At 38.9% G+C, this 24,884-nt stretch overlaps 1 protein-coding gene across 1 annotated transcript in view; it reads left to right on the forward strand.

The window, feature by feature from the left end:
* The window catches only part of ANO4 (anoctamin 4), a 422,302-nt gene that overhangs the window by 71,446 nt on the left and 325,972 nt on the right, over positions 1-24,884 (forward strand). The gene's annotated exons all lie outside the window — the stretch shown is intronic.

Genomic DNA, 24,884 nt, shown 5'->3' on the forward strand with positions numbered 1-24,884 from the left:
AGATTTTTTCCCAAATAGTTTCTGCTATTCTGTCATTTATCTTTTGATATTTTCTATAATATTTTGGGCCTAAGAGTTTTGTTTTTATGTAAAGTTGTCATATGTTTCCTTGGTACTTTCTGGATTTTGCAGGATAATCAAAAAAGCCTATCCAACTCTGGGGTCATAAAACTTACTCTTCAACAGTTTATTGTTGGAATTTTATGATTTTAGTTTTGTATATGTCTTTGGTTCACACTTATTTTGCTATAGTAATGAAATAGAAATCCGATTTTATTTTTCCCCATAACTACCCTATTGTTCTCTCCAAAAATTTTTTTAACATCTTTATTAGAGTATAATTGCTTTACAATAGTGTGTCAGTTTCTGCTTTATAATAAAGTAAATCAGTTATACGTATACATATGTCCCCATAACTCTTCCTTCTTGCATCTCCTTCCCTCCCACCCTCCCTATTCCCACCACTCTAGCTGGTCACAGAGAACTGAACTGATCTCCCTTTGCTATGCGGCTGCTTCCCACTAGCTATCTATTTTACGTTTGGTAGTGTATATATGTCCACGCCACTCTCTGACTTTGTCCCAGCTTACACTTCCCCCTCCCCGTATCCTCAAGTCCATTCTCTAGTAGGTCTGCATCTTTATTCCCGTCTTGCCCCTAGGTTCTTCTGACCCCCTAGGTTCTTCTGACCATTTTCTCTCTTTTTTTTTTTTTTTTTAGATTCCATATATACGTGTTAGCATATGGTATTTGTTTTTCTCTTTCTGACTTCATTCTGTATGACAGTCTCTAGGTCCATCCACCTCACTACAAATAACTCAGTTTCGTTCCTTTTTATAGCTGAGTAATATTCCATTGTATATATGTGCCACATCTTTATCCATTCATCTGTCGATGGACGCTTAGGTTGCTTCCATGTCCTGGCTATTGTAAATAGAGCTGCAATGAACATTTTGGTACATGACTCTTTTTGAATTATGGTTTTCTCAGGGTATATGCCCAGTAGTGGGATTGCTGGGTCATATGGTAGTTCTATTTTTAGTTTTTTAAGGAAGCTCCATACTGTTCTCCATAGTGGCTGTATCAATTTACATTCCCACCAACAGGGCAAGAGGGTTCCCTTTTCTCCACACCCTCTCCAGCATTTATTGTTTGTAGATTATTTGATGGCCATTCTGACCGGTATGAGATGATATCTCATTGTAGTTTTGATTAGCATTTCTCTAATGATTGATGATGTTGAGCATTCTTTCATGTGTTTGTTGGCAATCTGTATATCTTCTTTGGAGAAATGTCTATTTAGGAGTTTTGCCCATTTTGGATTGGGTTGTTTATTTTTTTGATATTGAGCTGCATGAGCTGCTCCAAACATTTCTTGAACAGTGTATCTTTCCCTTGCCTTCAGTGTGATGATTCTTGAGAAAGATAATACTTACTTGGACCAGGGTGAAGGTGGCATGAAAGGGTAGCATCATCTATTAAACCCCCTCTGCAGTTAGAGCTATTTTTGGAAAGTTTACTCTGTTTTGTTTACTGTCAGTTTGTTGGCTAACTCTGCACTGTGTTAATTTCTTTAGTTTTTCACGTTTTAATATCTGGGATGGCACATCTTCACTTACTACTCTTTTTTCGTTCCAGGATTTTCCTGTATCTTCTTACATTCTTATTTTTTCTATATGAACTTTGAAAATTGTCTGGTTCTTAAAAAAATCATGTTTTAGGGATAGGGTTAAATTAAGTTTATAGATTAATCTAGGGAGAATATTTTACAAAACTGAACCAACCTGTCCCCAAACAGAGTATATGTTCCCATTTATTCAAATCTTATTTTGTGAATCTCAGTAGTGTTTTAAAGTTCTTCAGATATATCTTGATAGTATCTTTTTAAAAAACATTTAATTTTATTTGTTTGTTTGTTTATTTATTTATTTATTTATGGCTGTGTTGGGTCTTCGTTTCTGTGCGAGGTCTTTCTCTAGTTGCGGTGAGCGGGGGCCACTCTTCATCGTGGTGCACGGGCCTCTCACTGTCGCAGTCTCTCTTGTTGTGGAGCACATGCTCCAGACGCGCAGGCTCAGTAGTTGTGGCTCACGGGCCTAGTTGCTCCGCAGCATGTGGGATCCTCCCAGACCAGGGCTCGAACCCGTGTCCCCTACACTGGCAGGCAGACTCTCAACCACTGCGCCACCAGGTAAGCCCAGTAGTATCTTTTTTCTGAAGAAATTATTTGATTTGATATTATTATAAGTCCTTACTAGTCTTCACATATTTCCAGAAGTATTCAGGGATGAGAAGGAAATGGGAGTGTTTGTTCAGCACCATAGAATGAATAAATTACCTGGGGAAAAATATTTTAAAATCTGTATAGATGTGATTGACTTTTGTTTTTTTTGGTCCCTCCTTTCAAACCCCATATTCTGAATTGTTGATGTAACCATAAAAATGTATTTGTTTTAAATTTGCAATTGAATTTGTTTTTCACACTCCCAAATTCAGAGGACCAGTTGCTCTGATCCTTTTGCACAGTGTTCTGTTAACATTCTTACGTTAACTCATTTGTCTATTAATTAACTCAGGAGGCATTTAATGAGCACTTAACATAGGCCAAGCATTAGGAATATGAATACTAATAAGACATGGTTGCTTTCATTAAGGTGTTTGCTGTTCACTGGGAGACTGACCTGCAAACAAATAGTTATAATAATACAGCAATGTGCTTGCTTGAAAACCTATGCAAGGTGGAACTGGAGCATGGAGGGGAGGGCCTAGGGCTGTCCTGGGGCAATCAGAGAAGGCTTCCCTGAGGAGGTAGCATCTGAACCATTTAGATGAGTTGCTTTCCAGGTGGACAAAGCAGAGGAGGCTGCTCTAGGCAGAGAAACTAGCAAGTGCAAAGACACTGTGGCATGCCTGATCTACAAGTAATTTAGTCTATGGGACTGGGGTAGGAGATGAGGCTTAGCCAGTAGGTAGGTGCCAGATATCAAAAGGCTTAATGTGACATGCTAAGCAGGTTTTGCTATATTCTGTAGTTGTTGGAGAAAACTTAGCCTTCTTAACTCAGTTAAGTCAATTTTATTTTTTAAAGTAGAGATTAGAATATCTAATTGCAGAGACAGAAAAAATTTAGATATTTATCCTGGGGGCGGGGCATGACTAAGGAATAGTTTTCTTGAAGGCAGAGATATTACACGTAATTACTTGTCAGTTTGCCTTGGTCATTATTGTATAAGAATCTGGGAAAACACAATTTAATTAATGGGCATGATTGGATATTTAAATAGTTACTTAAGTTTATGCTATAGAGACCTTTCAGAATATGTTAAAAAGGTAAAAAGTACTTGATTATCTGACTGTGGGGTATACTTAAAAAACGTGCTTACTTGGTAAGGTTAAAACAGGCAGATATACAGTTTACATTGCAGCTGTAAGTGTGGTATCTGAGTAATTTACCTGGTTCCCAACAGACAGAACCAAGGGTAATTGCTGCCTAGGCATAGCTTAGTTAGAGTCTGGTTAGGTGGTCTTGGTTTGAGTATGATTGGAGATTTTGAAAATGAAATAATTGAGAAGAATCAAAGCAATATTATAATGAAGCTAAAAGCGGTTTACTACATAGCTAACTTAGCCATGTATCTAACAAATTATAATATATGCAAACTGTGGGCTTTACTGTAATATCTCTCAAACTATGTATTATTACTACATACCCTTACTAAAGGATGGGCAAGCTTTATAGCCGTGAGTGACAAAAGGATCTTGCTTGCTGCTGCATGGAGAACAGATGGTAGGGAGTCAGGGTGGAAATAGATCAGTTAGGAGACTGGTGGAGAAGTCCAGAAGAGAGATGCTGATGGACCAGGATGGCGGCATTTGAGGTGGTAAGAGGTGGTAGGATGCTGGCTCTTGTCTCCACGCTGGAGCTGAAAGATGCAAACATAGAATATTTTAAAGGGAGATGAGGAAAGGCTAGCTGGGGAGGCTACTTAAGCAAGAGCAGTCAGTGCAGCTGATAGGCTGAACGGGCCACCATGACCTCTTGCAGGGTTAACTTTTGTGCATCTGTATACTTGAAAACACTGGCATGCGTGAAATGATTCAGTAATGATTTCCCAGAATTGCCTTACTCTGAGAGTCTGCATTAAGTAGGGTTAATTGGAAGTATATAAATGGTGTCTACTTCCTTGAGCAATAAAATTGATAAAGAAGAGACTACACTAAAATTTTAACCTTAAGCAATTTCACAGCCTGAGAATTTTCAGCAAATAGTAATCAGGGCCCTGATAATAAGAAATTGGCAGCCCATTTGGATTGACATGGGAGAGGAACAAACTGGGGGCACAGAAAAGGACCCACAGATCATGATTGGGAGTGTGGGGAAAAAATGAATGAAATGTGGCTGCAAATTATAAATTGTGTAACATTTAATTCAAGTGCTTTTATTTTTATTTATTTTTAAACATCTTTATTGGAGTATAATAATTGCTTTACAACGGTGTGTCAGTTTCTGCTTCATAACAAAGTGAATCAGCTATACATATACATATATCCCCATATCTCCTCATATATATGGAATCTAAGAAAAAAAAAAGGTTCTGAAGAACCTAGGGGCAGGACAGGAATAAAGACACAGACGTAGAGAATGGACTCAAGCACTTTTAGCTAAAGAGAATTCTTTCTAAAACCTAGGTTACTCTTCTCCATTAGCAAAAGGTTTCAGAGAGTTGAGTCAAGGCTAGTTCCCTTATCTTTGGAAGTTATCTTTGATGCAGAGCTCTCCGTTCCAAATAGTAAGTATATTTCTGTATATCATGTGGTATGTCATGAAACTGAAAATACAATCATGAAAGTTTTTACAGATCCCAAACTTTTGTCAGACCCTTCCTTTTTGAAGGATTTTGGGCTTCTTCTAAGAATTTAAATTTTCTCTGCAAAACTGAGGGTGAAAACCATGGCCAAAACTGCTCTAGTCATCACGGACTGCATACATTTCCATAATATAAGATAAATAGTGGTCAGAACTGGTCAGGAATGGAGACTGTTCTCTTGGCCACATTGATCAAGGGATATAATTTGACAGATATTCTCCGGTTAACTATTCATACAATAAACCACACACAGTCCTCATTGAATTGGGTGGATTCATTCTTTCTTGAATTAACCTGTTACTGTCATCATAAGTCACAAAGCTAAAGACCTTTACAATTGTTGTTGTAGCCAAAGCGATGGATAAGGAGTCCCTTAAATAATGGCGGTCAATATGAAACCTTTATCCATGACTAAGCATGAAGTGGCATTAACTGGCTGCTGTTTTTGTAACCTGATATAGATTTAAGTAGACTTACGTCAGTGTTAATGATGCATGTATGTGGGTGTATGTATGTACATACGTGCAGGCACGCATATGTACATATATACATATGTAACTCCTCATGCATGGACTGTAGTGGTCTTTTTGAATCATGAACCATTCTTTTAATTTCCTTTTAATTCCTTACATATAGCTTAGTGTCTGAAACAAAGTAGGAACTCAAACAATCGTTAATTAAAACCTAGAATTAGATTTTGGTTTTTTGTTATTGTTTTGTTGATTAAATACTCCTGTATCCTGTCTAGTTTTGTATTACTTTTGGAGGCCCAAATGATTGTACCTTATGCTCTTGGTACCCTGGCTTGATGTGACAAAATATAGCATATTCATGACTCTAAGTATTAAAAAAAAAAAAGCAATATTTTAAAGGGAAGTAGCTCTGTAGATGGATGTAGAAGGATGTGGAAGGGGCATGAGATTATAGGACAAAATTGCCGTGTGTGTGTACATATATAGGTATTTATATGTATATTCCCTCATGCCAGAAGCAATTTTGGCTGCTAAGAATACATAATATTTGACATAGTAAAAATCAAAAGTAAGAAAATGGTGGGAACGAAGTAGAACCAAGAATACAATTAAATTGCATGTCAGAATGACCTAAGCATAAGACACAGGGGCCAAAACTTCACCTCTGGGTTTTCTATGAGATAGCGGGAAGAGGAAACACTTGGAGGAGTAAAGAGAAACCATTTTCTCAGGATGATAATAACTACTCTTGGCACCAACAGCAGGCAAGAATTTCTCCCAGGAGTCTCCATAAAGAGTACACTGTGTTTTGTTTTGAAAATCAAGTTTTGTAAGGCTGATCCTCCTAAAACATTTTTGAGTTAGTAGCATCACTTCAAAGCAAAATTTTGTAAAAGCGACTGCAAGGTTCTGTTGAGGTACCCTGTTCTCTGCTGATCTGATTTGGCCCACCGACAGGAAGACTAGATGGACTACTTGTCCTCTCAGCAATCTTCCCTGTGTATTGTTTTTCTCAGCTGAGGGTTTGAGAATATTCATTGCCTTTGAATTTGAGGTGGCATTACTCCCTGGCACATAAGGCCTAGAGTGCAGCTTTTCTGTGTGGCTGATTAAAGAGAGGCTTGGTGCCCTAGCAGAGTGTCAGATGAAAGCTGGGGTTAGCATCCTTTAGAGTGAGCTGAGCTGCTTACGAAGACATTTGCCCGGGGCTGCCCTCCTGATTTCTTATGGCAGCATAGGCAAAACCAAGCAGCTAGCCTAGGATTATACATAGAAAATACTTTTAGTTGTCAGACAAATGGGTAGTCCACTGCAGGGGGCTTTAAACAGGTATTCCTGGGGTATACCCAAACATCTAAGGTGTGGAAGGTTTTTGAGGGCATCAGTTCGCAATGTCCGGACTGTATTTTTCACTTCCCCTTTCACAATTACTCCTTCCCCATTTTAGCCAAGAACGGCATCTCCTTATCTATCCTGAGTCTTACTGTATTGTGCAGGGGTCTAGAATCTACCTGGGCACTGAACAGAGCAGCAATCTGAAATATTTTCTTGCAAAGAAGTATGGTAGCATGAGCAATAAAAGACTTTCCGACATAAACGTATGCTACACTGGGATAAAGTTCTGTGGGGAAGTAGACTGAATAAAGAGTTAATGGAAAAAAATTACATAAATTTTCCAGCTGATAAGGAGGAGCTTGAACTGGGTTGGTTTTATTTGAAATGGATGATGGTGTTTATATTAGGATTCTCTGGAGAAACAGAACTAATGACATACATACATACATACATATATACACATCCACACATGGGAGAGGGGGTTATGGGCGTGGGGGGAGAGGGGGTTATGGGCGTGGGGGGGAGAGAGAATAAGAGATGAGAAGGAATTAGCTCATGTCATTTGGAGGCTGAGAAGTCCCAAGATCTGCAGTTGGCACGCTGGAGACCCAGGAAAGCCAGTGGTCTAAGTTCTGGTCCAAAAGCTGGCAGGCTCAATACTCAAAAAAAGCCAGTGCTTCAGTTCAAATCCAATGACAGGAAAAGACCAACATCCCAGCTCAAGACAGTCAGGAAGGAGTTCCTTCTTACTTAGTTTTTTTTTTTTTTTTTTTTTTGCGGTTCGCGGGCCTCTCACTGTTGGGGCCCCTCCCGTTGTGGAGCACAGGCTCCGGACGCGCAGGCTCAGCGGCCATGGCTCACGGGCCCAGCCACTCCACGGCACGTGGGATCCTCCCGGACCGGGGCACGAACCCGCGTCCCCTGCATCGGCAGGCGGACCCCCAACCACTGCGCCACCAGGGAAGCCCTTTACTTAGTTTTTTGTTCTATTCAGGTCTTCCATTGACTGGATGAGGCCCTCAGATTATGGGGGGAGCCGGGGAGGGGTGTGCAGTGGGGAAGACAAACTGCTTTACTCATTCAAATGTTAATTTCACCCAGAAACAGACACACCCAGAATACTGTCTGACCAAGAGTCTGGGTCCCTTGTGGTAAAACTAACCATTTAGGTGATATAGAAGTTCTGTTTTAAAATTTTACTGTTTACATTACCAGAAATTACATTCTTTGTAATCTTATATAAATTTATGATGTCAACTTAAAACTTCATGGGGGGGGAATCAAGACTTCAGGAGGGGATACATAGGTTTTTGTTTTTAATCTTTAGGGCATACATGAAGACCCCAAATCTACTCCGTGTAGTATGACTAAAAATAATTTTAGCCTGATACCTGCTTTACCTGAAACAAAACCTCAAAGATAGAAGGGGTGGCCCGTCTTTAGGCAAAGAACATAGGTTCAGAATATATCAGAGTATGACACTTGTCACTGCGTATTTCACCACCCTGCTGGTCAAAGCCACTCTCATCTCTCGACTGGATCATTGCAGCAGCCTGCCTCCTGTGACCTTGACTCATACACTGTGTTCTCAACACAGAAGCCCAGAGTCATCCGGTTAAAACGGAAGTCATGTCATGTCAGTTCTAACTTAACATTTTATTGACTTTCCATGGACCTAAATAATTTCCTCACCCCACATTTTACTATCTTTCTCTACACTTGGCTAGCTCACTCTGCTCCAGCCGCAGTGGTTTCCTGGCTCGTCCTTCAGCGTGTCACAATGCACTTTCCAGCCCCAGAGTTTTGTTCTCTTTACTCCCCGTGCCTATAACACTCTTCTTTATTTATCTTCTGGGCTGACCCTTACCTCCAAGTCTTTGCCCAGCTTCTCAGTGAGGTCTTCCTCAACCACCCTATTTGCAGTTGTGCGACTTCCCACTTCCTGGTATTCTGTCTCCCTTGCAGCTTAATTTTTCTCCAAAGTACTTACTATCTTCTAACGTACTCTAAAATTTACTCATTTGTCTTGATATACTTGTTTCCACGGACTAAAAAAGCAAGGATTTGGTGTGTGTTGTTCATTGGTGTTCCCCAGTGCCTGGAACAGTGCACAGTAAGCACACAATAGGCACATAATAGGCATATAGTAAATATTTATTTAATGAGTAGGCCTTCATTTTATATAGTTTTCATAGGTTAAGTTCAGTATTTTATCTACATTTTATCAACTAACAAGGTATATAGTAAAGAATAAATAGTGAATATTAGTATAGAATCTTTTTTTACTTTTTACTTTATATTGACATTCAGTTGATTAACAATGTTGTGTTAGTTTCAGGTGTACAGAAAAGTGAGTCAGTTATAGTATAGAATCGTGACACAATTACTTAACGTTATACTGAATTTGAGTTTAAATTTTCCTTTACCCTTATTTTCCTTTTTCCTTGAAACTAATTTTGCTTAAGTTTTTCATGTGTTTATCTTGTTTGAATTTTTTATGTAAAAAATGTGTATTTTAAAATCGAGGTTGAATGCCTATATTTCTTAAACTGCCTCAAATCTGTTTTCGAATGAGTTGAGGTCGACGTAACCATGCACAGCTGGGCTCTCTGGGTGATTGCAAGGCGGAGGAGGAGGAGATACTGCTCAGGGATATCGGGTGTTGACTTTGCTTCCCCAGCTCTCCAGCACCTCTCTACCTGGGGAATATGACCTTACTCATGACCAGCTGAGTTCAAGAACCAGATGTTTTTAGTGCCACTTCAGAAAGAAAAGCAGGGTTGTTAACATAAGTTCCTTCAGAGTGGTGAACTAAGTCTGGGAAGGAAGAGAATCCTGGTGAGAACTAGGTTTCTCTCTCAATTCTGGCAGTATCCTGGTCACTTGGAGGAGGAGGGCCCTTGGCAACACCAGCAAGCTCTGGGAACCAAGGAAGAAGGGAAATCTATGCAAAGATATGCTGCATCCCCCGCATTTTGTGTAACTACTTTTTTTCTGCTAAAGTCTCTGTTCTTGGCTAAGTAAATGAGGAATTTATAGCAGAGGTTTGTGTGTGTGTGTTGGTGATGGTGGTGGGGTTGTTACTGTTGGTGATGTTGATGGTGTTGGAGTTGGTGGTGGTGGTGGAGTTGCTGGTGGTGGAGATGAAGGAGGAGGTGGTGGTGGGGTTGTTACTGTTGGTGATGTTGATGGTGTTGGAGTTGGTGGTGGTGGAGATGAAGGAGGAGGAGGTGGTGGGGTTGTTACTGTTGGTGATGTTGATGGTGTTGGAGTTGGTGGTGGTGGAGATGAAGGAGGAGGTGGTGGTGGGGTTGTTACTGTTGGTGATGTTGATGATGTTGGAGTTGGTGATGGTGGTGGAGTTGCTGGTGGTGGTGATGAAGGAGGAGGTAGTGGTGGGGTTGTTACTGTTGGTGATGTTGATGATGTTGGAGTTGGTGATGGTGGTGGAGTTGCTGGTGGTGGTGATGAAGGAGGAGGTGGTGGTGGGGTTGTTACTGTTGGTGATGTTGATGGTGTTGGAGTTGGTGGTGGTGGAGATGAAGGAGGAGGTGGTGGTGGGGTTGTTACTGTTGGTGATGTTGATGGTGTTGGAGTTGGTGGTGGTGGTGATGAAGGAGGAGGTGGCGGTGGGGTTGTTACTGTTGGTGATGTTGATGGTGTTGGAGTTGGTGGTGGTGGAGATGAAGGAGGAGGTGGTGGTGGGGTTGTTACTGTTGGTGATGTTGATGGTGTTGGAGTTGGTGGTGGTGGAGATGAAGGAGGAGGTGGTGGTGGGGTTGTTACTGTTGGTGATGTTGATGGTGTTGGAGTTGGTGGTGGTGGAGTTGCTGGTGGTGGTGATGAAGGAGGAGGTGGTGGTGGGGTTGTTATTGTTGGTGATGTTGATGATGTTGGAGTTGGTGGTGGTGGAGTTGCTGGTGGTGGGGTTGTTACTGTTGGTGATGTTGATGGTGTTGGAGTTGGTGGTTGTTGGTGGTGGAGGTGAAGGAGGAGGAGGTGCTGGTGGTGTGCAGAGTGTTTTCTATGAATCCATAATGCCTGTTGTTCTACATGAACTCAGTACAATTTTCATTTCTATATGATTATTTTGGAATAGCTCTAAAGTAGTCATGGTTCTTATTAAGAAAATGACTGTATTGATGTCTTTCAAGACATCTGAAGATTTTCAGGAACTTCTTTGAGTCAACGTTAAGACCACTTTTCTATCTGTGGTCCTTTGGACTCACTCCAGGCTTGAACAGGTTGAGTTGTTTGTGCCTCTGATGGTTGCTCATGCACACATGCTGTCTTACTCACATGGATTCTCTGTCAGGCTAAGATACTTTCAGCCTAGTGTCTTATTACCATCCCAGATCCCTCAAAACAAAAGCAAAAGCCTTTGTTTCCTCATTAAGCCCATTTGGAGTTTTAGCCTTTTAATGCTACATTGCATTTTCCAGCATGCTTCATATGCATTGTCTCGTTGTGTCCTTACGATAGTTATGGGAGGTAGGCAAGGATTATTATCTTTGTATCATTTCTAGATAACAAAACTGAGACTCAGGTGAAATGAATTACTCAAGGTTAGTTAATTCAAAACAGAACCAGGACAAAGACCCAGGTCTCCTAACTCCTGATCCATTGAGCCTTGTTCATCCCTTTCTGATCCCCTGGGACCCCACCTCAGCCCCCCTCAATATTAGCTCCTTACCTGGATCATCAGATCCTTGCTCTAGATCAGTTCTTTAGCTTTGGCACTGATTATAGAAGGTCAGCCTCTAGCTATAATTTTTCTCCTGTTCCTATCAGCACTTTGCTGTATACTTAAATGAAATTTGTTTGAACTATATTAGTATCTATTCTAATTCTTCTGTCAAATGAAAACTTTAGTTGTAAAAAACTGTATAATATATACTCTGCATTTTCCTGGAATTTTTTTTGGTAGCTTATGTATTGATGATATTGAAAGACACATTTTAAAAATATTAACTTTATTGAGGTGTATTGTGCATAACATAATTCACCCATTTCAAACATAGAAGTCAATAAAAAGCTTTAATATATTTACCAACTTGTGAGATCATCACCATAACCAATTTTAGGATATTTTCATCACCCATTTAGATTTATCATGTCCATTTACATTAATATGTTTTTTCTTCTTGAAGGGACTACAAATTTACATGAGAAAGTGTGCAAGAACAGGATGAGGGAAAGGAAAGCAAGAGGGGCAGGACCAGTATTTTACCTTTTATCAAAACATGAATGCTAACACCTATTTTTTTCTAGTCCTTCATATATTTTTATCAATATAAATACAATGAGGTATTAAAGTGGGACTCTCAGTTTTGCATGCGATCCCAAATGCCAAGAATAGTATAATAGGTTCCCCCATATCAGTTACCCATACACAACATGCTAAGAGTCTTACCAGAACTGTCTGCTCCATTCTGTGTATGAGATTGAAGTTGGGGCCCTGGTGAACATGTTGGTGGAGTGGGAGAATGGAATGGTGGGAGGGTGCTCATCTGTCACTGTAAACCAAGTGATATGAGCTTGATATGAATCCCCTGGCTGGAATTTGGGGGTGCTGAGGTTCTGGAATCTCATATACATCTAAAACCTGAACATGTGGAAGGCTGTTACTAGAGCTGCCCGTGAGAGTGAAGAGCAAGGAGGTGACTGCAAGTTGGTGGGGCAAGGATTGTGCGATTTTTTCATGTATCCAGAGAATGCTCTGGGATAATTTTAAAAAGGGAATGCACTCAAGAGCACTGCCTGTAGAGGCTTTGGGGGAAGTGTAGGGGAGAGAGAGAGAATATGAACGAATATGAATATAAATGATGATCAGTTATCTAAATATTCTGGGTACGTAGGAATGTAGTCTAAACAGATCATACAAAAAAAATGACCCATTTGCAGTCTGGCCACCTGGGAAGCATTATTGTATAGAGCTTTGGAATCTGACAAGCCTGGATTTAAATCTGTGATCCTCAGCAAGTTACTGCTCTGAGCTTTCAGAGTTATGACCAGTATTTGTCATAATAATACAATCATTGGCTTTGACAAGTCCTGGGTCTTACATTTTAAATATTGACATTTTTGATACTTGACGTTGGTTGATGAAAGCCAAATATCAGTATTCTGTATTGACAATTAATATCCATCATGTAGCTAGGGATCTGAAATAGTCATCAATAGGTACCACGAGCATTTAGCATACAACATTCAATATTTAGCAAAACCCAAGGTACTTCGCTTACTATACTGCACTTACTTACTTGGATCAAATTTGTCAATTTTTATAAGCCTGTTTTCATATACTTTGAGAGTGGAAATAAAATGAGTATAAATGGTAATTCTGACTTTATCTAGAGTACAAATCAGATTTAGCAACTTTAAAATAAGAATATTTTAGGCATTGCTAATAAGACTTTTTAGCGGATAATATTGTGTGTGTGTGTTTACTTATGCCAGCCAACTAAAGTCTTTTGAGGACAAAATTGAATGTTTACAACCACAAAAGTGTAAACTCAAAAAATTTTGGTGTAAATACTGCAATAAGCAATAATACTTTTAACTGTGTATGCAACTTGTATATAGAAACAGATTTTTCAGATAGGATCCTGGATGTTAAGAAAAAAGTTTGGTAAGATTTTGAAGGGAATGCAGTTTAATTAAAAAAAAGAATCTGCTTTCATTCAATGTTCTTTGTTTTCCCAAAGCATTTAAAATTAATTGTCACAGCACTAACCAATGGTATAATATTTCATTCATTCACTGATTTATTTAAAAATACTTACTCAGCACCTACTCTGTGCCAGGCAAACTGCTAACCAGTGAGCGTACAATAGTGAATAAATATGGTCTAATTTCTGTCGTTAAAGACCCTAGAGTTCAGTGGGATAGAAATATGATGTAAACACATGAATAAACATAATTATAAATTGTGATCATTGCTGTGAATAAGAAGAAGCAAATGACAGGAGAGAGAATAACTGAGGAAGCATAATTTAATTTTTTGTATCAGGGAAGAACCTCTCTGACAAAATGGAATTTACATGAAAGCCTGAAAGATGAGTAGGCATTTTTCAGTCCAGAACAGATAAGAGTTTTTTAGATGGAGGGAGTAACATATGTAAAGGCCCTGTGATGGGAAGGAGTTTGACTATTTAAGAAGGAGGCAAGGAATGGATATGGGTGGCTCAGTTAGGAGGCTATAGGAGTACTTCTGTCTAGAAATGAGGTAGTGTAGGAACTAGACCACACTAGGTTAGTGGCAGTAAAGTTAGAAGTGAATGGATTTTAAGAAACAAGTAGAAGGTAGAATCAACTGTGACTTGGGGATTCATTGGGTATAAAAATAGCGGAAGAGGGTGGTGTTGGTAAAATAAGGCTCTTAGTAAAAGTGGATGAATTGGAATCTTGCAGATGAAACTGTTATTGTCATGCCATACTTAATCTTGTATGAACATTGCCAGGTGGTTTATGCACTTATTTTCAAGTTGCAAGTGGCATATATTCTTAAAATACTATTCATTTTTTTCTGAACTTTTCAATTATAACCTTCTTAGAATTGAGGATTTGTCATCTTTTCTTGCTATAACACCAGAGTTCTTAGCCTTCTAAACTCAGTTAAGTCAATTTTATTTTTTAAAGTAGAGATTAGAATATCTAATTGCAGAGACAGAAAAAATTTAGATATTTATCCGGGGGTGCATGACTTAGGAATAGTTTTCTTGAAGGCAGAAATATTACACATAATTACTTGTCAATTTGCCTTAGTCATTATTATATAAGAATCTGGGAAAACACAATTTAATTAATGGACATGATTGGATATTTAAATAGTTACTTAAGTGTGTGCTATAGAGACCTTTCAGAATATGTTAAAAAGGTAAAAAGTACTTGATTATCTGACTGTGGGGTATACTTAAAAAACGTGCTTACTTGGTAAGGTTAAAACAGGCAGATATACAGTTTACATTGCAGCTGTAAGTGTGGTATCTGAGTAATTTACCTGGTTCTCAACAGACAGAACCAAGGGTAATTGCTGCCTAGGCATAGCCTAGTTAGAGTCTGGTTAGGTGGTCTTGGTTTGAGTATGATTGGAGATTTTGAAAATGAAATAATTGAGAAGAATCAAAGCAATATTATAATGAAGCTAAAAGCGGTTTACTACATAGCTAACTTAGCCATGTATCTAACAAATTATAATATATGCGAACTGTGGGTTTTACTGTAATATCTCTCAAACTATGTACTATTACTACATACCCTTACTAAAAGATGGCAAACTTTATAGCCATGAGTGACAAAAGGAAACTATTGTTCAAAGGTTGGATTCCATACTTGTATCTGCTCTACTGTCCATTCACTTTCGTCCTGTAGACTTTCTTTTTTTTTTTTTTTTATTAAGACAGTTTTTTTAGAGCCAGTTCTAGGCTCACAGCAGAATTGAGCAGAAAGTACAGAGTTGGCATACTCAAGACCTCACACACGCAGAGCCTCTTCCATTACCAGTATCCTCCACCAGAGTAGTATGTTAGTTACAGCTGATGAACCTATATTGACACGTGGTAATTGATCAAAATCCATAGTTTGTTGTGGTTCACTCTTTTTTTAAAAATTTTTATTTATTTATTTATTTATGGCTGAATTGGGTCTTTGTTGCTGCACGTGGGCTTTCTCTAGTTGCGGCGAGCGGGGGCTACTCTTTGTTGTTGTGTGCGGGTGTGATGGTTCACTCTTGATGTTGTACATTCCGTGGGTTTGGACAAATGTATAATGATATGTATCCAATGTTATAGAATCATACAGAGTATTTTCCCTGTCCCCTAAATCCTCTGTGTTCTGCCTATTCCCAAACCCTGGCAACCACTGATCTTTTTACTGCCTCCATAGTTTTGCCTTTTCCAGAATGTCATATAGCTGGAATAATATAGTAGGTAGCCTTTTTGGATTGGCTTCTATTAGTTACCAATATGCATTTTAATTTTACCCATGTATTTTCATGGCTTGATAGCTCATTTCTTTTTAGCAAAGAATAATATTCCATTGTCTAGATATACTACAATTTATCCATTCACCTACTGGAGGACATCTTGGTTTCTTACAAGTGTTGGCCATTATGAATAAAACGGCTATAAATATGTGTGCAGGTTTTTATGTGGACATAGTTTTCAGCTCCTTTAGGTAAATACCAAGCAGTGCAATTGCCAGATCATATGGTAAGAGTATATTTAGTTTTATAAGAAACCATTCATTAAACTGTCTTCCAAAGTGGCTGTATCATTTTGCAGCAATGAATAAGAGTTCCTGTTGCTTCATATCCTCACCAGCCAATATTCTGCATTTTGGCCATTCTAATGGGTGTAGAGTGGCATCTAATTGTTTTAATTTGCATTTCCCTGGTGACATATGATGTGAAGTCATATGTCAGACTTAATATAGCCAGAAATAATTAGAAGCCCGCTTACTCTATAATGCTTAGAACCGATTTTGTTGGCTCATTGAAAAATATGTTTAAATGAGAGAATCATTAAAATAATACATTTCTTGAACATTTAATTTTAACTGAAAACATAAATTCAGCTGACTACTCTTTTGATGTCAGGCTAAGGTCATTTTTTCTACTAAGAATCTGTTAATTTAGTTTGTATGTTATCTTTCTTGTATAAACCATGCTTGTAATTCATCATTTATGAGGACTTACACACTTAATGAATTCTACACTTGGGTTATTTTCATAAGCATTTTATTATTTCTCTCATTACAGAACAGTTCCTTCTTCAACAGTAATTTAAAAAATATATGACTCAGCTTTATCAAATGTTTCCAAAGCTTTTAGCCTTTTTCATAGAAACACCAACTCTTTTTTTAAAATTGATTACTTTATTTATTTATTTTTGGCTGCACTGGGTCTCTGTTGCTGCGCACGGGCCTTCTCTAGTTGCAGTGAGTGAGGGCTACTCTTTGTTGTGGTGCGCGGCTTCTCACTGCAGTGGCTTCTCGTTGTGGAGCACGGGCTCTAGGCAGGCGGACTTCAGTAATTGTGGCACGCAGGCTCAGTAGTTGTGGCGCACAGGCTTAGTTGTGAGTGGGAGCTACTGTTCATTGTGATGCATGGGCTTCTCACTGCGGTGGCTTCTCTTGTTGTGGAGCATGGGCTCTAGGCATGTGGGCTTCAGTAGTGTGGCACACAGGGTCAGTAGTTGTGGCACACAGGCTTAGTTGCTCCGCGGCATGTGGGATCTTCCTGGACCAGGGCTCGAACCCATGTCCCCTGCATTGGCAAGCAAATTCTTAACCATTGTGCCACCAGGGAAGTCCCAAAACACCAACTCTTTACACTCATATTTTATTGGTTTACATGCTATTTAATAAAATGACAAAATTACAATAAGTATAATTGGCATAAAAAGGTTTAGGAACAAGCACAACTAATTCTTGAACCATACAGCTTAAAGTGAACAGAAATAGATAAGTGTGCCAACGATTAGCCAGTGTAAGCTATTTTGGTGAGCTATGGTATCAGTCTTTACATTTTACGGAAAGACTGAAGATTGTTTAAGTTGGTTAATTTAACACCATCTATAAATCATGACCTTGTAGATTGTGATGGAAATGATTGGCTTGTGGGAAACTGATTGGATAATCAATCACATCCTAGTGGACTAGATTTTCCTAATTATTTCCTAGCTTCTCCTCTACAAAAGACTGTCATAGCTCAGTACTCAGAACACGTGACTCGTGCAAAAACATAACTCTGGCTTTACAACCATGTGTAGGTTTATAATATACTTAACATAAATATATAATTCATATGTATTAAAATTTTTTTAATGAAGAAATGTATGCTTTGGAACATATTAGTGAATAATTAGCTCTTTGAAAACCCTTGCATCCAGGCCTCCTCTTAGTTCTCCAGCCGAATCTTTGATAATTGCGCTCATAGTCGGAAAGATTAAATAGCAAATTGCAGTTCCCACTGTTTCATGGTCCCTTGCCTTTGCTTTTACCATTTCCTTTGTTGATATGCTCTTCCCACTTTTGATTGGCTCTTTAATATTAACTACCCTTCAACACTCAGCTTATGTGTGGCTTTCTTCAGGAAACTTTCCCAAACACCCCAGTTCGGGCTCATACCCCTGATTTTGTTACCATGGCACCCTTTTATAGCATTATTTTAAAATTAACTGTATACTATACACTGGACTGTACATCCTTCAAAGGTAGGCACTGTATCTCATTTACCTTTGTACACAGGACTCAGCAAGATGAACATGCTAGATACTCAGTGTTTAACTGAAGAGCAAGGTGCCAAAGTTCATGTTTTACAAAGTTCACAACCACCATTTAGGTATAGAATTTTATGACAAGACTTAGGAAGATTGGATGTAGAGAGCAGAAACCTGGCAGATGACTAAAGAAGGTTAATGTAAAAGCTGCATTTTTAAATTGCTGGAAGGATAATAGCTTTGTATCTTGGCTACATACTAGTATTATGTCAGGCCTTGAAAAATTGGGGTCAGCTTCAGTAGTAGATATACAAGTGGTAGAAGCTTATATATGTTCATTTAAGGTTGGGCATCTTCTTAAATCATCCCAGGCTAATATTCTGTAAATCTTAGATTGCCCTCAAATAGCTAAAGAAAATGGAGGGTGGGGAGTTTTCATGTAGTACAAATAGAGTTAATTAATCTTTTAGGGTTTTAAAAATTGTTTATTAGTGATATCATCATTATAAGCTGGATGAATAAAACAACCATTTAATTGCCTAATGTGCTAATATCTAATGGGAGAAACAGAGACATTATTGAAAGAACATGAGTCTAAGATTCAGATCATTTGGCACTATTTCCAGTGATGCCTTGCTCTAGCTTTGTGGCCTTGAATGTATTCCTGCAACTCTCTGTGATTCAGCTTTCAAATCTGCAGGCTGATAGTTCTCAGCTGAGGGTGATTTTGTCCCCAGGGGACATTTGGCAATGTCTGGAGACATTTTTGACCATCACAATTTGGGGGCTGTTATGGGCATTTAGTGGATAGAGGCCAGGGCTATTGCTAGGCATCCTGCAGTATGCAGAACAGCTGCCAACAACAAAGAATTACCCATCCAAAATCTCAATAGTGCCAAGACTGAGAAATCCTGGGCTATATAATCTATGAGGGGCTTTTCTAACTTCACTATCTCTTTCTCAAACGAAGGCTGATAATTTTTTTAAAATTTTAAATTATCTGAGTAAACATAAAAATGAGGACATTCCATGAATTCAGTTGTCCAGTAGATTTTTAAATGGTATCTTAGTAATTTTCAATGAATTAAATAACATAAGCAGAGAAGAATAAATACAGTCAAAATGTACTACTCTACATGTCTTCTGATTCAGTATTCTCAAATGTGAGTTAAATATAGTTGTAGAAAACCCAGGAGAGATGAAGATGTTTATTTTTTTCAGTAGTGTGACAGTTTCCCAGTGCTGTCAGATAGGTACCAGTCGTATTTATAGGGAAAGGGAAAAAAACTAATGTTGAAGAGCTTAAATACTATAATTTAGTTGAAAACCATATTTCAGTACATAGCAACTTTCAGGGATGAATACACATCCCTATGATTTAAAGTGAGATTTATCAGTGGTATAAAAATATTTCAGTATACTGAATTTCATGACTTGGGATCAGTTAAGAATGAACATCAGTGCTAGTAGAATTCTCACTTACTTTGGAGGAAGTGTGTATTTTGAAATTCTCAGTGGTGATTAATGGTTAGGTCCTATCTGCTCCATATCTTCATGACATATTCATTTAAAGAGCCTGAGAACAGGTTTCAAAAGCAACAACATAAATACCAACCACATTTTTCTAAGCGTAAGACAAGGTTTTCGTTTGTTGTCTAAAATGTTTTTTAAAGACTAGGGTGACAGCGTGCAAGACTTGAGGTAGTTATGGAAGGGGAACTGGAAGTGGTTCTCTGACTTTCTTCCAGGTTCCTCTGCCTTAGTCTTCTGTCTGCCCCCTTGCACATTTGACTCATCAAGTACGGATCCCAAATTGGAGCCCATGCCAGGTTCCTTAGGTAATGGCGCCGTGTCTTATTTCTGTTTCTCCCCAGTGTCTGGCATGCAGTGGCTCTAAATCACCTCCCTGCCCCCAGGCCTCAGGCTCTTTCCCTCCATTCCCCTTCATCCTGCTGCCCCTCCTCCCTTACGTCTTGGCTTGGTATGTACAAATTCTGTGGTGGTTTAGCTACATTTATCTACCACTTCTGGATGTTTAGAGACGGGGAGCCCTCCCACCTGATCTCAACCTGCTGCATTGCTGGAACCCATTCATTATTCAATCTATTAAAATCTTATTTCTTCATTTTATTACCAAAACATTCTTTCACACAGCTCATTGATGGGTCTCTGGTTTTCTTTCCACCCCAGCAAGAAAATTGGTTTCCCAAAACCAATGCCCCCTTTCCCTACCCCGATTATTATGTATAATGGGAATTGACAGAGCGCACACAGGGCATGATTATGAAACATTTTTTTTTTTACTCTGTTGAAATATAGTGGTGGCATTACTGTCTCTTGGAATATCAAACACTTGGCTCAAGATTGAGAAAATTGTAAGTCAGCAAGGTTATCTCTAATTCCCCATGATAAAAGAAATCAAGTGTTTTAGAGCTGTCAGTAGTACTTGGACTTTGTCTACTGCTGTGTCATTTACTTTTTCCCCCACAAAATAGAACTGGTGTGTAGGCAGAATTGAAGCCAGCAGTTGAGATTCGGGACTATCTCCAACATCAGGTTCAACTTCAAAGTGTTTCTCAAGGGCCTATTCATCCCTGGTTTGCAGTGCAGAGTTGTGGTCCTAATCATTTTTCATGTGCTGATGAGGAAAATGAAGGAACGGATATTTCCCCTCCTTCTGCTTTGTCATCCTGACCTTGGTTGTGCTGGTTGAGTTTCTCATTAATGATGCAAGGTCTAGTGGTCTGTGCTGTGTTCAGTTGGGAATCATTTCTCATAACTTATTTTTTATTGGCCAGCACTCTATGGAAGAGTCTTGGAAATGATTTACCTAGCACTCTATGCCATAGGGCAGTGCACTTTTGAATAAAAGTGCTAATGGGGCCTCCCTGGTGGCGCAGTGGTTGAGAGTCCGCCTGCCGATGCAGGGGATACGGGTTCGTGCCCCGGTCTGGGAGGATCCCATATGCCGCGGAGCGGCTGGGCCCGTGAGCCATGGCCGCTGGGCCTGCGCATCCGGAGCCTGTGCTCCGCAACGGGGGAGGCCACAACAGTGAGAGGCCCGCATACCGCAAAAAAGAAAAAAAAAAAAAAAAAAAAGTGCTAATGGTCAGAACTGAAGGGACATTCCTGTGTTTTGGATTGGTTCCCAAATTCATTGAATTTCAGGATGCCTTGAAGGTAATTGTCAACTGTTTTATTTATAAAAATGGTTTATTCAGTATAGTCGTGTCTAGTAAGCTGCCATATGGTGCCTTAGTATGCCATCAAATGGGTAATCAAAGCTTAAGAGCAAATTTCCAAGAACTAATAAAACAAATGTGATGAATAGAACGAGTGTTATTTGGGACAGCAGACATCAGTGGCTGGATCGCTTTACTTTTCTCTTAGCTATTTAGTAGATGGAAATATTTTTGAACCAGTAGGCCCAGTATAGTACCTTAAAGTTTTTTTAATTATACAAGCAGTACACATTTATTTAAAAATCAGTCTGGAATGGAAGAATAAAAATGAATTGATTCAATTTATCCACCTGCTACCCTAATACCTTGGGGAATATGCTTTCAGATAATTAAAGGGACAGAAAAAGAAAGAGATGGAGTCGAATATGAAATTTTAAAAATATAAATGAATCATAATATATATAATTATCCTACTTGTTTTTTTCAATATGTCTTAGTTTTTTGTTTTTTGTTTTTTTTGCGGTACGCGGGCGTCTCACTGTTGTGGCCTCTCCTGCTGCGGAGCACAGGCCCTGGACGCACAGGCCCAGCGGCCATGGCTCATGGGTCCAGCCGCTCCGCGACATGTGGCATCTTCCCAGACTGGGGCACGAACCCGTGTCCCCTGCATCGGCAGGCTGACTCTCAACCACTGTGCCACCAGGGAAGCCCATGTCTTAGTTTTGTGTGTCAGGATATGTCAGTCCATCTCATTGTTTTTACAGCAGTTTAGTATTCCAGATCACAGAGGAACATGCCATGAGTTAGGTGAGTCTTCTGCTATTGATAAACTGAAGGTAACTGCCAATGTTTCACTGTTATAAACAGTGACTTAGTGAACATCTTTGTATCTTAGAATACATAGGCTGACATTTCTGTAGGATTAATACTTAAAAATGGAATTTATCATCACCAGTTATACATATTTTGAATTCTGGTTGATATTCTTAAATTGCCTCTCTCCAAAGACACTTTTAATTGGCATGTTCACCAGCACTGAATGAGAGGGCTTATTTCCTCCATACCTCAGTGCCCAGCTTTTCTTTTCTTTTTTTTTTTTTTCTTTTTTTTTCCAGCTTTTCTTGATGGAAGAAAGTTTTGGGGTTCTTTGGTGTTTTGACCTATAATCCCCACCCTGACCACACTTACCAGATAGATTCCTATTGTACTCCATGGAGAGAATAAAATAACAAAAATAACAAGAAACAACTCTGAGGATATGGATCTTCTGAGCAGTTTAACCAAAACCCAAGCAAAGCAAATTAAGTGACTCTGTTATCAGCAGAGGCTTCTGCTTACCCCTGTGCTAAATGACAGGCTGCTAGGCTGGATCACAGGAACTCCTGTACAAACAAAGGTGGATACCTTGAACCAGTTAGTAAGTCAGAGGTGTTTCTCCACTTTTTTCCCCAAATTCCCAGCCTGAGTCTTTCATCTAACCACTTCCATTTGAAGAAAGTCCCCAACTACCAGTTTTCAAGTCCCAGAGCATTTGCTCTAAGACTTAGCAGTCACCCTTCTCAGATCTCAAGGGAGACAGCAGCTCCTGGACCTGGCATGTGAGAGTCTAAAAAAGGCCATCCTCCTCCCATCCCCCCCAACACCCCCCCCACCGCCATGCACAGAAAGAGATGGAGGGAAACATTTTTCTAAGGGAAAAATAGGCAAAAAGAACGGATGAGAGAGTGGCAACTGGGTGTTATCCCAGCTTCTGGGATAGAGGAACAAAGAGAAGCCTTAAATCTTATCAGCCGTAGCTTATACTTGATAGAGTGCAGGGTGGAGGGGCAGATGGGAGAAGATCCTTAAACTTCCAGTAGGGACCAGCAAACACTGTAGTAGCTGTGTACCCCTTATCTTTGGGGTCCTTACTCATACTTCCTTGTGGCTAAAATTTGATATATTTCTATTCATTTCTTTTCAGATCTTAACTATTTACATTTTTTGGACTTTATATTTCCCTTTCCCTTCTGCATTACTTGCTTTAAAACAACAAATCCATTGAAGAAATCCAACCTTAACCTTTTCATTCAAGTACATGTTTTTTTTAATAAAAAACATATTTATGGATAATAATAATATAGAAGTAGTTTGCACCTATAAGCAGATTCAGTGTCATCTTTGCCACCTACTTCCTGTATTATGTATACACTCAGTTTATTAAAGACATAGAAATCCTTTTTATGTCCCTTATCAGGAGATTAGCAGCCAAATTATGTCTTAAAATTTTTTTAATTAATTTACTTTAGAATACTTATATACATAGTAACTTCTAAGATGAGCTAGCTCAAATTCTGCAACAAATTCGGTTGTTGTCTATAAGTAGATTATCATGAGAAAGAAGAGAATTGATAACATATCTGTTACCTCACTTAAAGGTAGAAGTAACAGTGTTTGTCAGTTAAACACTAAATTTTCTCTCCTTTTCCACACCTCCGATTCTCTCTCTTTTCTTGTGTTTGCTAACAGGCAGTTGGAATATATATTGCTGCTACCTTTCACTTCACATGTAGGATAGAACTCTGGAAAACTGATAAAGGCTTTGCAGTTTCTTCATTGACTAAAATCACAAGCCAGGCATTTAAAAACAATTTTTTATTAAGTAATTCTTTAACGAATTTTTGTGTCTGTAAATCAAGAAATTTCCTTTTTTTCCACAAAGATTATATATATATATATTTCTCCTATAAGCCACTTAGAATGGAACTACAAACTGTACAGTCTCAAGTACTTTATAAATCTGAAAGCTATGTCCTGTAGTTTGTGATGACTTTGCAGGTAGGCACTGCAACCACATCTATTTGGAGAATAGATTTGAAGCTATTATTATACACCCACAGTGTGTACTTGATGAAATGGTAGGCAATTAAAGTTTACATAAACATACATTGTATTAAAATAGTTTGTATATAGCAGATATTTTTCATATAGTAACTGGCCAGTTTTACAGTGGGAATAGAAATGCTATAAAACTTATATATGAAGAGTGCCATTAAAAGATAGCCCTTTTTAATATTACCTGAATTTTTGGGGGTGTGAGTGGGCAGATGAGTAATTGAAAAATAACATCAACATAAAAATTAAACCAAGGATAGCCTGAGCTTGTTTGTCATAATTGGGAGCTTTTGTGGCTTTGTAGGAGACTGTAGGTTCTGGAAAGAGCACTGGGTTAGGAGCAGGAAGGCCAGTGTTAGACTGGCTTTCCTGTAAATTAGTCATGTCATTCACTCCTCCAAGTCTCAAATTCCTCAACTTAAAAAGGACCCTATACCACAGAGTAAAGGCTTAATAAATGCTTGTTGAATGAATGAAAGAATGAATGAAGCTTTTAAAAATTCCTTGCCAATATTAGGAAATTCCACCAGGAATAAAACTAAAAGAAAAAGTCAGCATCACAGATTTCAAAAAACCTCCAGCCAAACATTCTTTATATTTAGTTTAAATTTGTTTGTAGATTTACAGATGTTGTATAGAGCACATTTTCTCAGGCACAAAATGACTTCTGGTCTCAGAGTACAGTGCCACATTAACTGGTCTGGAGAGAAAGAGTCTCAGGTGCTACAGAAATGTGACTCTGTATAATGCCAGTTTGACACAGATGGGGATGAATTAGTTGTCCAAAACATCCAAGTATGTGATGCATAAAGCAGCATTGACAGCCAGTGGGGAAGATCTTATCAATGAAGTTCACAAAGCTCTGAATGTTTACTTCACAGTGGAAATGTGATCAGAAAACTGAGTTGTCATAGAAACCCTATGCCAGGG

This window comes from Mesoplodon mirus (assembly GCF_964341445.2).
Source record: "Mesoplodon mirus genome assembly, chromosome: 11".
Lineage (NCBI taxonomy): Eukaryota > Metazoa > Chordata > Mammalia > Artiodactyla > Ziphiidae > Mesoplodon > Mesoplodon mirus.